Source organism: Onychostoma macrolepis, chromosome 10, assembly GCF_012432095.1.
Source record: "Onychostoma macrolepis isolate SWU-2019 chromosome 10, ASM1243209v1, whole genome shotgun sequence".
Taxonomy (NCBI): domain Eukaryota; kingdom Metazoa; phylum Chordata; class Actinopteri; order Cypriniformes; family Cyprinidae; genus Onychostoma; species Onychostoma macrolepis.
Genome location: NC_081164.1, coordinates 20,033,452 through 20,048,777, shown reverse-complemented (window position 1 = coordinate 20,048,777; position 15,326 = coordinate 20,033,452). Strand labels below are relative to the sequence as shown.

The following is a 15,326-nucleotide window of genomic DNA, read 5'->3' as shown; positions in this document are numbered from 1 at the left end:
TAAAGCCAGTTTATGCATTTTCAGTTAATTTAGAGATACTAGAATCTCTGGTATTATGCAGCGCCACAGATTTGCTGACTAAACACAGACTTTCCTGCCTTTATTAACATGGAAATGTGAGACAAACAGCCAGAGCGTGGCGCGGTTAATTGGATCGAATGCCAGAGGATCGGGAGCCCTCCTCCCTGGGGCCTCAGCAGTGCTGAGATGCACTTTCAGCCCCGGCTGAGGCACTCCAAAGCAGCAACGTCAATTTACATCACCCATCAGGTGTCACGGCAGGTTACAGCTCACGCTTGACGGACCCCTGCTGCGCTTTGGGTCTTTTAACTCTCGCTGGCAGACCAAGGGCCGGTTCCCTCCGGCGCCTGTGGCCTCTGCTCTGCGGACATGGGGGGAAATAAGGTCTGTCTGCTTTCCTGAATACAGTGAACGCTGGATAGAAACCGAACAACAGAAGCAAACTGCTGCAATAAAACAAATATTATAATAATTATAATTAAGGGATAGTTCAACCAAAATGAAAATTCATTCTTCTGAACACACAAGAAGATATTTTGAAGAATATTGATAACCTAACAGTTTTGGTTCCCATTTTTCTAAGGAGATATTTTGAAGAATGATGCTAACTAACCAGTTTCTTTCCCATTTACTAATACGATATTTTAAGGAATATTGATAACCAAAGAGTTTCGATTCCCATTGACTAAGAAGATATTTTGAAGAATATTGGTAATAAACAGTTTCATGTTCCCATTGATATCCATTGTATGGACAAAACTACAACAGAAGTAAATGGGATCCTTGATTATCAACATGCTTCAAAATATCATCTTTTGTGTTCAGCAGAACTTAGAACGACATTAGTGCAAATAAATAATAACTTAAACTATCCCATTAACAGTATAAATAAATTTTGCATTCAAGCACACACCATGTACAGCCACTATCTGGATGCAGTAATAACGACGGGATGTGTAATTTAGCAAAAACAGGGAGTATGTTTGCTGGAGAAGTTGTTAAACAGAGGAATTGCATGTGATTTGGGGGCAAACTTGCAAATGTAATTGAAACTATTAAGTACCTGCAGAGCTGAGGGGCTTTGAACTCCCACAAATACCTCAATTCCCTTTTTTAATGGTATAATCCCACCGCAGAGGATTTTCAACACAAGCAACAAAGCTTCAAAAGGCTGTAAAAAAAAAAAAAAAGTAGGCTATGAGTCACAGAGAAAGAGACGATTCATTTCAATACACAAAAATTCAAATTTTTCACTTCGGGTAGAAGATTTCAAACTATGACCAGGTTAACAGCCTGCCAAATGACATGACAAATTCAAATAAATATGATCAAGATAATTAACCCCAAGGACCCTATTTTAAAAGTACAATGCGATGCATCACGCACACAAAAGCCACTGTCAAAAAAAAAAAAAAAAAACCAAGCAACATATTAAAGTTTAATTCATTTTTGCAAAAAGCATGTGATCGGTGGTATTCAAAGCTTCATTGCGTAAGAACCATGTGACTGCTTTAGTAAATCCCAGCATGATTTTCCTTACTCTAATACTGTTTTTGTTTGTTTGATTGTTTGTTTTTTGTTTAATAGTCAAAGGACTAGTTAAAATATACAAAAATCACAGATTGTATTCATGAATGTTCTATTTATTTTACTTATTCTGTGCCAATACACCAAAACTGTATTTTGGTGCAAATATAAACAAAAGAAAGAACAATAGAACAAATGATATTGTATGACAAAAGATACAACAAACAATATAATGACAGATAAATCTACAAATAAACATTTGTTTGCTTTTATATTTTCCATTTTCATTAAAATTTTAAAGTTTTAAATTTTGATGTTTATCTATATAGTTGTTGTTAACTTTTTATTTCAGTTTAGTTTGAATCAAATCGAATTAAATAAAAAATTTTAATTACATTTTTTTAAAATAAATTTAAATACAAAAGGTTGCTTTGGCAATTAGCTGAAATACAATATTTCGTACATTTTGGATTTTTTATTATATACTGAAGAGTGCAGTGTCTAAAGAACTTATGCATGCTCAAACTTAAAGCTGCAGTCCGTAACTTTTGGCACTTGCGGAAGAACATTGTAGCTGGAGCTACTTCTCTGTTTATGACTATGACGAATCACGCAGGTACTGGGCTACTCCGCAGCGGTACCTACCCAAACCAGTCTAAATAGTCTGAATATAAACACTTATTATAGGTGTACTGTAGTGATTCAGGACATGCCAAAAACACGGTTTGGAAAATGGATTCATGGTGTACTCGCTTATTATATAAATTTTGTACATTTTGAAAAAGTTACGGACTGCGGCTTCAATGAATGCTTTTACAATATAACTGAGAGCAAAGCCTTCATGCTTTGTTTGCCATCATTACTAATTTGATGTCGTCACGGTTAAATAACAATAGAGAACATAAGCACAATTATTTATTAGTCAAATTATCATTGACACACCACAATGGCTAGTATTAAGCATAACTGTAATTTTTTTGTGATCAAAAGTACTTTCAAATTTAGAACTTTTTTAGACATCGATACTATAAAAACATCAAAATAAGTGTTGTGCTTTGTTCAGATTTTTACTTTCAACCTGTGTGTATGTTGAATTGAACACAAAAGCAATGCATTCACTCATCTGGATAACAGCTCTTTAGTTCTTGGCGAAGGTGGTTCCTGGCGTTCGCGCTCAGCATTTTGGAAACAAACAGGTTCGGCACAGTTTTCCTGATTGCTGAATATGATGATCACTGCAATCAGCCAAATAATCAGCAGACAGGTTCTGCACATCATGGAACAGTGTTTGCTCTCAATTGCACTTTTTTTGCATCTGTGAGTTATCCTGTCAAGTGGCCCAAAAAAAGCATGTCACCATGGCGACTGCCCAGCTGAGTTTATCTCCAGCCTAAAGCGAAATCTCTTAGTTGTGCAAAACAGAAGACATCCTCACCCAGTCGGATGTGTCTGGAATGAGTAGAAACACTGGGGTTTTTCCATAAAATCACAGTTGTGATCAAATGCAATTGTCAGTGCACACTGATCTGCACATTTTAATTGGATTGCAAAAAAGTGGCATAATCAAGGAGGCCTTCCTGATTAGATTTAGACTTTCTGACTTTTTCTTGACAAATATGATGATCAATGCATCAAGTGAGATGTCACGCTCCAGAGGCGGTGATTTTTCTTCCATTTGCTCATATTAATTAACTGCATAAACACACAAATTATTTTAAACAAGCGAAACCGTAAAATGGAAGACAATGGAATATAATTTTTCTGAAGCAACTGAAATGATGTAATGAGAAATGCTTTAGCTCGATGCACAAGGGCTGCGGTGCCCAACAAAAGTGATCAATGTGTTTTAGCCATGTGAAGTACAGAGCTGATAATGCAGTAGCATGAAACGTGAGATGGATCGATACTCGTGTGGAAACACATTACTGTAATGAAACAATCCTTTTATTAAACCCTGGTGCGACTCATTTACACTTATTGATTAGAGTCTTGCAATCAAGTCGTCATACACATCCATGTTAACAAAAAAAAAAAGTCTAGTATACACTAAAAAGTATGGGCGTACAAAGATACACATGGGAGATTAAACATCGTCAAACTGATGGATTACTGATATAAACATTATAATTACAAAACTAATAAAATAAATAAAAATGTAATTAAAAAAATATTCATTTTTTATTTTTTTAATTAAATGTTATTGATATTGTTTAAAAAAATATAAAAATAAGAATAAAATATAGTGTAAAAAAGATTTTTTGAAATTGTAAGTAAAACAAAGATTACTGGAGTAAGGTTTACAAGAAAATACTCTTTCTACTAAATTGTGTTTCATTCAATGTGTCACCTGCCATTTCTCCATAATTATTTGTGAAATTGACTAGTAATCTCTAGTAGAGACGGACTGATTGACCGGGCAGTGATCGGAATCGGCCGATTTTTCACATTTTCTCAGTCTCACTTCTTGCTGATTCCGAGCCGATCCTTTTATTGCCAGCGGCACAGGCAATGACGTCACAGCCACGCGCACACTCACAGTCGCGTGTAAACCATGGTGTAAACACGTCGTTTCGCGTGAGAATTATTCTAATTTTAATTGCATTCAATGTAAATAGCAACTGATAATGTATTTATGTCGTGCCAGATGAGGCTTGCACAGCCTGAGTGAGTGTTTGAGAGAGACAGCACACACACAAAGTAACTCACAGAAATTTATAGATGCATTTATAAATTTTTTTTTTTTTTTTTTTTTTACGAAATATGATTTAGAGAAGCAACATTATACGGCCATGTTTCCTCGAATATCAATATCAACACGATTGCAATGACACTGATTTTATACAATAGTATTTCAATAAACAAGAAGTTAAAATTAAGCGACTTAGATTTTAGACAAAATATTGACGGTTTTTGCTCAGTTTCGCTGACGAAAATAGTTCAGATCAAAGCCACAGCAGAACTGTTTCATGTCTCCGAGCAACACAGCAGTGTTTCGTTACTGAATGAATCCACGTTTTTGAACGAATCCAGTGAGTCAATGATTCAGTGGCCCATTCATAAGGACAGTCACTTGCCTTGCAATTTGAATGAATCAGTTGAATGAATGAATAAATGACTCACTCATTAAAACGGACACTTTCCGCCACTTACTGGTGGTTTAGTCATATTTAAAAGCATCATTTCATTTTTTCAACATTTATTTGTATGTTTAAAAAAAAAAAGGAAAACATTAACCTTATAAAATTATTTATGAATTTGAAATTGCAGTGTAAATGGCACCTCAGCTTCATCAAACTGTCTGTGTAAATGCATCTAATAACACTTCAGATGCAGCTTCTGTTTCCTCAGCAGTGGAAAGATAAGAGTTTGTTAATACTAATTTCATTTGAATGGTAACAACTCTACAGTTTCTTATTACGCTAACTGAATTAATTGAAACAAAGTAAGAATTTGATGTGAAAGATGACACATTTAATCAGGTTAGGGGGAACAAAATGACCATTTATAAACTTAGTGGCAAATTACATCTGTTTTGTTACATACAGCAACTCATTTTAAGTTAACTATTTCTTCCTCTTTCCAGTCACAGAGAACTTTATTTTGTGAGTTACTAAGTGAGAGAAAATCTGTAACTTAGTCCAGATTGGGGGAATTGTAATGTTTAATAATTTATTTTATTATGTAAATATTTTTTGCATTGAAATTTGCATAGATTTTTGTTTGTATATGCTGTCACTTATAGTTCTTAGAGAGAAAATCGGAATCGGCAAAAATCGGTATCGGCAGGTCACACTTCCAAAAAATCGGAAATTGGAATCGGCCAAGAAAATTGCAATCGGTGCATCTCTAATCTCTAGAAAAACTGATTCTAAATTGTTTGTGTATTTTTCAGCGTGTGTGTGTATGTGTGTATGTGTGTGTACAGTACACACACACACATATTTTTTAAATAAACCAAAAATAATTTTTTTTTTTTTAAATAAAACTGATATCAATAAATATATTGTATAGGCTAAGAATCTAACTGCACAAAACTATCGATCAATCTAAAAAAAACTGAAGACCTGTGGGGTATGAATAATAACAAGAACTTCCCTCAATGAAGGCCGTTGGACAGCTGACAGTAATTGTTTGATTTACTGTTGAAGGCGGTAAATTTGTTACACAAGCGCTGCTCTGATGGCTGTAGTGGCAGTTGATGAAATTACAGACACAACTTCTCAGAGAGAGAGCTTAGCATGCTGACAGTCAAACAGAACAACACGCTATCCTTGCCAAGACGTTAATTCATCACCCTTAAAGCTAAAAATAAATAAACTAGTCAACCTTCCTAATAGACTAGTTGGTCGGTGGCCAACAATTGTCCAATTCAATGCCATACCTAGAAAATATCCTGTTATATTTTTGTATCTAATGATTTTGCCTACTTAAACACACACAGAACAACTCAGATCCTAAAAGGATGTCTTTAAAATAGAGATGGAAAAGGTTTGGCTAAAAATGTACTCCATGGCCCAGATTCAAACGGAGACGCTAGATCAGTTATTTTATGAGTAGACAATTAGATGAAACTTCCGCACGGCTGCATCTGAGATTTTCTCTGTACCATCAGAGGAGAGGCATGACAGTTTGTTCATGAATCTGCGGTATTAAAGCGAAACGCGGGGAAACTTCTGTGAATAAAGCGCAGTGGAATGTTTCTCTAAATTCTTCAAGCATCCAAGTTTAAACAAACAAGTCCTTTTGAAGTTCTAACAAGAATTGCAGAGTTTTCTTTAAAAGCATCTGTAACTCTGCAAGGAAAAGTGGTCTGTAATGGTATATTATGGCATGTCATGTACAGGAGTGAAAGAAGAATCAAAGTTTTAACTTCCTAGGGAGCTGTTTTTGTACTATTCAGGTGATATCTGGCACAGATTTATATTTCATACAAAGTTTTAACTTTGCACTCACAATCACATACACTAACTGCTCATAAGTTTGGGTTCGGTAAGATATTTTTAAATGTTTTTGATTGAAGTGTCTTAGAATCACCAAGACTGCATTTATTTGATTAAAAAAATATGGTAAATATTATAACATTCTGATACATTATTACAACTTAAAATAAATGTTTTCTATTTGAATATATTTTCAAATAAATTTGTGACCACTGCTGGCAAAATGAGTCGGAAGGAGCAAATTTGAGCAAAAATTAGTTCTTTTTATTTACATATTCTCCATTAAAATACCTTCAAAATGACATATGACTTGTTGGAACTGGACAAAAAATGACTGAGTTGCCTCAGACAAATCAAGTTTTAAAGTTTTCTGAAGATTCCAAAGCAAAATCACCAAGCAACATTGCATATTTTCCTCCAATTCTTTTCTTAATAATAATTACTACATTATTAATCACAAAATAGCTATTTTTATTTTATCTCTGTTATTAAAAATAAATGCATAAACAGTTTAATTAAGAGCAGCGAGTAATTCCATCTTTACTTTTAAAGTCTGATCAACTTTGACACAGATCTATATTAAGGCCTACTGTAACGCATGGATCTAATATAATGTTACACGTCAGATTTTTCCCCAACCATTAACTAAACCTTTATGTAAGACATAACAGATTATGTTTGTGTGAATACCACCAAGTCATTTTTCGCAACTTTATAGGGAGATCGCACACAGAAAGGCGTGTCTTACGCACGTGCTTGGCAAATGTCAGTCAGCACGATCGTTTTGTTTTCATCAGCATGGGTTTGAAAATCATATTTCACTGAATTTGATAAATATCGAACCAAGTGCGCAAAAGTGATGTGCTCAGCACTGGAAACACAAGATACATTGGTCGCTAGCTGGTCTTTTCAACAATGTCACGTCTTTCTGGGCAGCCCTCACATGCTCACTTCCTGTCCGTCAAAACAAAGTATTCGCTTTCAGTCTCCTAGAATGTCCTACACTGGGCTGAAAGCAGACTTGGAATACGATCTCCCTGAGTGCCGCATGTGTCATCTTGCCATGTCATGCTGTGATGAAGACACATGTCCATTTTTCTTAAAACAAAGCAGGCTCAATATTTATAAGAATGGGCAAAGTAAAGCACAGTCTCCATAGTAACAATGAATCCAAATGGTTTAAGTAATTTTATTATGACTTGCAGGTTTTGATGACACAGAACTGAAAGTCGTTGACCATTTCAGCCAATAACCAGCCAGGAAGTAGTTCAGATGTCTAATGGGCTGAATTACTGAAGGTCTCTCAGCAGTGAATTGATGTTATAATCACAGGACTCACTGGCTTTCTAATTTCTGACTTCCTTTCCACAAAGATCTGCTCTGAGCAAGAGTTAAGCTTTTATCTGTCATTTGTGGGATGCAGTTATCCAATTCAGAGATAATCAAAGCAGTTTTGTTTTTTCTTCGGTTTTTCATTTGGACGAGGTCCTTGCAATGCTGATGAATGCATGATATTCATGGTAATTTTAAACAAAGCATAGTATGGCAAACTGTTTCATCTCAAAATAGGAGGAACAATTCAGTCTGTCTCCATGATATGTAAAGTGCACAAAAAGGTTCCTCTCCAATTTAATTAGACCATTTATGAACAACAATGAATGATGAACAACAAAGACTCTTGCATTGATACAAAAAATATATATTTCAAATAAATGCTGTTCTTTTTAACTTGTTAAATTAAGCAGTACAACTGTTTTCAACATCGATAATAGTAATAAATGCTTCTTCAGCACAAATCAGCATATTAGAATGACATCTGAAGAATCATGTGACACTGAAGACATATAGAAAACAGCTATTTTACATTGAAATAATTTTTCGCAATATTATTTTTTAATGTGTTTCTCATCAAATAAACGCACCCTTGGTGAGCATAAAAGACTTCTTTCGGAAACATTTGAACAGTAGTGTATGTACGCAATTAGTCAGTCATAATGGTCATGTACTCTACATTTTTTTAAAGGTACAGAAACAAAAATATTTTTAACAGCCCAAGAATCAAAGAGAGGGAGGGGAAACAATCCTATTTAGCCCTAATCCCTTTTTTACCCCTATACGTGAAAAAAGAAAAAGTTGTTCACAGCGAGTATGTAGATGAAGACTTTTAGGTTGCATTTGACTTATTCCCTTAATTTGAAAATAATTATCTATACTCTGCCAGTTTTGTGACCGGACACTAGAAAAACTATGTGTTTTGAGGAAGTTTTAACATGAGCTTGGTTCTGGCGGCTCAAATGAGTTTTGATCAACAGGTAATGGGCCTCTTCATTGGTCCTCCAGAGTAAGAATGAGCAAAGGAATCATGAAAGGCTTCACCTCTACAACTCTGTGATTACAGCTGTTAAAGTCTTCCAGTACATCAAGGCCTATAGGTTGCATTTGTTTTATTATTCTCTTAATTTTAAAATTATTATCCATATTATTATCCATACATAGCCAGTTTTGTAGAAAACTATGCGTTTGGAGGACATTTTGGCAATACGTAAACATTCAATTGACTGAAATGACAGTAAACAAACATTAGCATTTGTTGTGAATCAGATCTTCTCATACTCATATATTTTAGAATAGAATAGAAGTGCACTTCTGTGGTATGTGGGTTGCCAGGGTCACTTTCCCTAAATGATGATTATCTCTGGTGCAAGAAACATCCTGAATAAATATAAAAAGTAATGGCAAATCAAATAAATTAATTGCAAAAAATATGTTCCAGCAATGAAAGTATTATTCTAAGCAACTGCTCGCTGTATCACCACAAAGTAATATACTGCTGAGAGCTTTTCTAACAAAGAGTGACCTTAACCTTGAGAGAGCCATCCTTGGTTCACTTACACTGATACATATACAAAAAGGTAAAAAAGGGTTCTGCCTGAAAGCTTCCTGAGTGCTCTTCCATTTTTCAAGTCAAACCTCAGGTGTGTTGCGGATGAGTAGAGTAGAGCTTTGTGTAGACAACAGTCGGCCTCAGCATCAATAACAAGCGCGTGTCCCTCTGGCCTGCCGTCAGCACCATCTGCCCCGCCTCCTCCACCTCCACCTCCTCCTCCTCCCCAGAGAGTGACGGAAACCCCCAGCAGCCCTGTAACGTCTGACAGCTTCATCAGAGCAGCTGCACACCTGTCAGGCCGCTGAGTTTGCACACTCGCCCCCTTTCCCCATTATCACAGAGCAGCGGCATCGCACACACAAACACCTTAATGACCCAACACACACACATACACACATCCTAATTACCTCACACACACATACACCGCCTCGGCCTGGAGAAATTACTTATTGACTCCAACCTGAAGGTTATATGACGGCCTGTTGTTATGGGCGGCAGAGTTTGATACAGGGACGTGCTCTCGCACCCATGACAAGAAATTCAATACGCCTTTAATTTTATTATCTCAGATTTGCATAATGATTGCTCTGCAGTGTAATATTGCTCCGGCTGTGGAGTCTTTAAACACATAATTATTCGTTTATGTTATGTTGGGGGTCTCGTACGAATCAGCTGAAAGTTGATCTTGTTACTGAGCTTGTACTAGTGAAATTATGCAGATGTGTGAGTTTCGTCAGAAAAGTTTTCTTTGTGCAAAATGCGAACTATACAATTAGCATTTTCATTCGGTTTGCCTCATGAATATGAAATGAGCAACATGCTTCACAAGTCACGGTGATACCAAACTACTATCGTACGTTCAAACTAACCAACCGCGTAATACTATCCATTAATGCATTTGAGTGTAAAACAGGATCTCCGGTATTAAAAAAAACCAAGTAAACACGGCCTTGGTTCTGGCGGCTCAAATGAGTTTTGATGAACAGGTAATGGGCCTCTTCATTGGTCCTCCAGAGTGAAATGAGCAGAAGAATCAAGGAAGCCTTCACCTCTTTATCTCAGAGCTCTGCCTGTGATTATTCAGCTATTAAAGTCTGTGCAATTGTTGCCTGCCACGTACATTATAAATTTGTATTGAACCGTCCCTGTGGCATGAGCATGGAAGAGAGAAAACTAAATGGAGCATTCGCTGAGAGCAGGAGAAGTGTGCGTGGAATACGTGTTTAATCTTCAGGATCTAGTAAATAAAGAATAATTGACTTGTAAATGCATGTGCTTGTTTTCTGCATCTGATCTTTGCTGTGTGTCACATAGGTTCTGCCTACTTCAGTGAGCAGATACCTGTGGAGGGTGGTGTAGCTTAGGGGTTAAAGGGCTGGTTCACCCAAAAATGTACATTTTGCCAGCATTTACTCACCCTCATGTCATTCCAAACCTACAAGACATTGGTTAATCTTCGAGCAAATTAGATATTTTTAATGAAACCTGGAAGTTTTCTGTCCCTCATGTAGCCTTTTATTCAATATTGCACAGTGCAAAATAGAGCATAGTGTATGGTGAACATGGAAAGTCTCTAAAGGCAGGTTCTGGGTTCAGTTCAAGTTAAGCTCAGATGATTATTAACAACAATTGCACTTACAATGGAAGTCTATGGGGGAAAGCAGTACATTTAGCAAACTAAAAATATGCAGCTTGTATTCTTGACTAAGCTACTATATGAATTCTTCCTGAAAATATAAAACTATTTTCTTACTATTAGCAATAACAATAACACTACAAGTGAAGAGTTCATTTGAAAAAAAAAAAATTATTTTTATTTTCAGAAATCACGTTTTTTAAATTTTTTTATTTAATTGTGCATTCCAAGTAATATCACTCAAACTGCAGTTGGGTTGTTTTGATTAAGTAATAATAACTTACAAATACAGGTAATTTACAAAATTAAAGATCATTGAAGGTATGTTTTTTACATATTAAAAGTTTGTTTTATAACAAAAGCAGATAACTCCAACAGTCTTTTTTTCTTGGCAAAAGCAGATAACCACATTTCGTGTTTTAGAGTTTAAAAAAACACTTGTTTAATCTTTGTAATCTCCTCAGATGACAATGTAGATGCCTGAAAAACGTTGTTGTTGTGATCATAGACTGTATGGTTGTGATTACATGCAATACATGGAGCTTTTCCCTCACCATTGTAACATGCTGCTTTTGCAAGGTTCCTTGAAAAAGTTTCAGCTTTTATTTGCCTTTACGCCCTGAAGAAGATATCACAGGTTCATCAAGTTCATCGAAATTATCCATCCTCGATCACTTTTAGTCAGCTTTGACGGAACTCCTCTCAGCTAGCGTGTCTTTTCAAAGTGAAAGCAGCCTTGTCACCTGACCTGAATACAGCGCGCTGATTCGCTAAAATGGACTTATCGGCTTCTGTTCACAAACTACAAGGGCGCTTGTCGGCTTCTGCAAGTAAAACGTGAACTCGCGATGCCTTGAAAGTGGACAATACCGGCTTTTTTGACAAAACGTGTTTAGGGTTCAGATCGCACTATATGTGGAGAATAATGCATGACACTTAGTTCCTTTTTTTTTTAAAGTGCTGTTTATCGGTTTTTGCAAATAAACACTTTAAGTGTAATATATACTTTTAAAGATATATACACAACAATAAATCCTGTCTAAAGCAACATGCAATACAGTCATATATGTCTTATCTGTGCACTGTAAAAAAAAAAAAAAAAAAAAAAGGTTGAGCCAATTTAAAATTTTAAGGCAACCAGCTTCAGCATATTTTTGAGTTTTCTTAACTTGTTGTTTTAAGTTTATACAACAAAAATTTGACAATCTCCCTAAAAAATCTGCTGAAGCTGGTTGCCTTAAAATTTAAAATTTGTAAGTTTTTTTTTTTTTTTTTTACAGTGTGCTAATTCTAAGTAGGGCTGCTACGATTAGTCGACATTATCGACAACGTCGACAATAAAAAATTGTCGACAAATATTTTTGTTGTCGAGTAGCCGTTTGATCTCATATGACCTACGAGCCTGCAATAATGCGGGTTGACCAGTGTGGCGCTGTAGCGCAAGACTGTAATTCAGCCCTCCTGGATGCAATTCAAGAGAAGAAGACAGCGCTTCAGAGCAATTGGATGAATATCTAAATATATGCTGCGTGCTTTCCTCTCAATAACGAAATAAACACAACAAAAACTGACAGCAGTGTGAAAGCAGCAGTTAAAAACGCATCTGATTACAGCGATGTGGATGTTTGCACGAGCTCTGCAGTAAAGTCCAGTCACGTCACGTTTATTTATATAGTACTTTATGCAATAGATAGCCTTAAATCAAGCAGCTTTACAGTATTAAGCATGAAAAACCAGAATCAGTGTCGATTCCAGTTAGAATTACAACTTGATTAAAACGTCTTATCACTTACCTTTATTTTGTTTCTTATCTATTTGACTTACAAAAGGAGATGTTAGGCAGAATGATGTGTCATTCAGTTACTTTTTCATATAGCTAATTACATGGTGAATGAGAGAGTTTCTCTGTCGGCCATTTATTTTGTGTGCCAAATATATATATTTGCATAAATTAATTGTATAATAATTGTAATTACATAATATGACTTTCAAAAGCTGAAGTGATTACAGTTATATATTTGTTAGAATATGCATAACTCAACATTTTAACTAATTGCAAAATCTGAATAATCAGTCAATGTCTACTGATTTACCAGTGAAATAATTGACGATTAGTCGATTAATCGGTCTAATAATCGTTATATTAATCGATGATCAAAATAATCGTTTGTTGCTGCCCTAATTCTAAGCTCAAGTTCCACTCTTTAGTCTTCACCACAATGGTGAAGAACATAGAAAAACCTTAAATCAAACTCAAAAACACATAAAATAACTTTTCTAAGTCTTAAGTTTTAAGAAAGCATGGTGGAAGGTGGAAATCCGCATATCCAGTTTCAGACTTGAATGGTAATGTGTTTGAACTGAAGTACTTAGAATTAAACAAATAAAAAGTCACGTTCATTTGCATCAACTAAATACATTTGTTACACCAGTGACAAGTCAAAGATGTTAATTAAATGGTTCAGATCAAGTAACAAAAGTACTTAAATTACAACCTATACTAGCTTTTTAGTGGACATAAATGATCCCTCTATGGCATCCTTTATGCAAAAGTTACAGATTTCTTCAGCTTTATGCCTTGACACGAGTTGGCACACACAAGCATGTTATAAATGCTGTCGATAGCTCAACATTAACAAGTTGCTTTGCATAAAAGAAACCCGTTAAGTAGGAATATAAAGTCTGAATCTGAGATGCAATAGCTGGATGTTCCGTAAGCAACCCAGCATGATCCCAAAGACTAAATGAATATTTTTCAGTTTCACTCCTTCCTTCATTTTCACTGTCACCACTTTCCTTAAACAACATCCAATTACGCCCACCACACAACACTTCATCCACGAAAATCCATCTGGCAAACCAACACGTGTGCTTGGGCTTCAGATCCGATAATGAACATTCAGTTGGGTTCCTTCAGCTAGTCCAGATATCTCAAAACAGAAATGTCAAGCACTTATATCAAAATGAAGGGGGAACAAATTATTTATGAAAAATATGTTTAATTATGAAATATTTAAAATACTAAAACATTTTAATATATACTGTATATATATACACACACACACACACACACACAATATATATATATATATAAATAATAATATTTTAATATGTTATAACTACATAATTATACAAGGGACTTAAATGCCGACATGGATACAAGTCCTATCTCGCTGAGGTTTTGGATGCCACTCAGAATGTCTTATCAGTCCGAACAACCCTGGAAATCATTTGATATATGCAGGATTTTAAGGTCAGCTTGAACTGTGCAGGGGATTAGGCTGGATCCAACACATCCATTTTGGGTCAACAGTGCCAAAATCCTAATTAGCATCCTGTTGCTGCCAGCAGGACATTTGGACTGGGGATGAATCCAGCACTATTATTGAGGATGGAAAAACAACTACCAACCTGCCAATGTTTGTGTTGTGCTTTTTGTTTCGGTGCACCTGCTTCGGCATTGTGGGCTGCTTGGAAAGCGTCAATTCACACGTTCAAATACACACAAACGTTGGCTCTAGAAGACTGCTCCCTTTTGCTCTCCGTGCTGCGGAGGTGAAGGTGAACGTAGACAGACAGGTGACCAGCTCAAAGCAGCTGCTATCAGCCTGCAGCAGAGTCAAACGCGGACCCCCCGCCTGCCAAGCAGTCAAGAGCTCTCACCTCCCAGACAGCTGAATCCTGGCAGCCATGGCAAAGCTAGCATTACAACAGCAGCTGGGTCCATGAATGGTTGCAATTACAGCCATTAGGATGTTTAATTAACAGATTGCTGTCAGCCCAAGCTAAAGACTTGCCCCTTCCACCCCCGGCCCCTTCTGAAAGACCACAGACCCCGGCCGTGGTGTGGAGGCCGGCTTCATTGGTAAAACACGAGATGGTTGCATCAGACTGAATGTGCATTTGAGATTCAAATATTATGTTAAGCGATTCTCGCATGAAGAGTTTGCAAGACGCTCAATCTGACAAAACCTTCGCTTAGGAATGACCAAAAGTGCACATTTACCAGAGGAAGTGGCACATATTTACCAGGTAGACACAGAGTGAAACAGTTTGATGTTTCTGAAATACAAAATCCAAGGTAAAATGAATCAAATGCTTCATTAAGGAAAGGTGAATAGGGTAAAAAAGCAACTAATAGATGTCATCAACCTTCCCCAGTTGATTGATTACATTAAGAATTGCAAACATTTTTGTAGTACAAGTTTTCTGAAATGTTATGTTTAAATATGTAAATGAGGCATTATCTAATTATCCATGAAAAGATTTTAAGAACAGAAGTCTAAACATCGGATAAAGTCAGGCTCAGGCTCAG

At 36.1% G+C, this 15,326-nt stretch overlaps 1 protein-coding gene across 5 annotated transcripts in view; it reads right to left on the bottom strand.

Moving 5' to 3' along the window:
- kirrel3a (kirre like nephrin family adhesion molecule 3a) overlaps positions 1–15,326 on the bottom strand; it is a 138,527-nt gene that overhangs the window by 77,635 nt on the left and 45,566 nt on the right. The window lies entirely within an intron of this gene.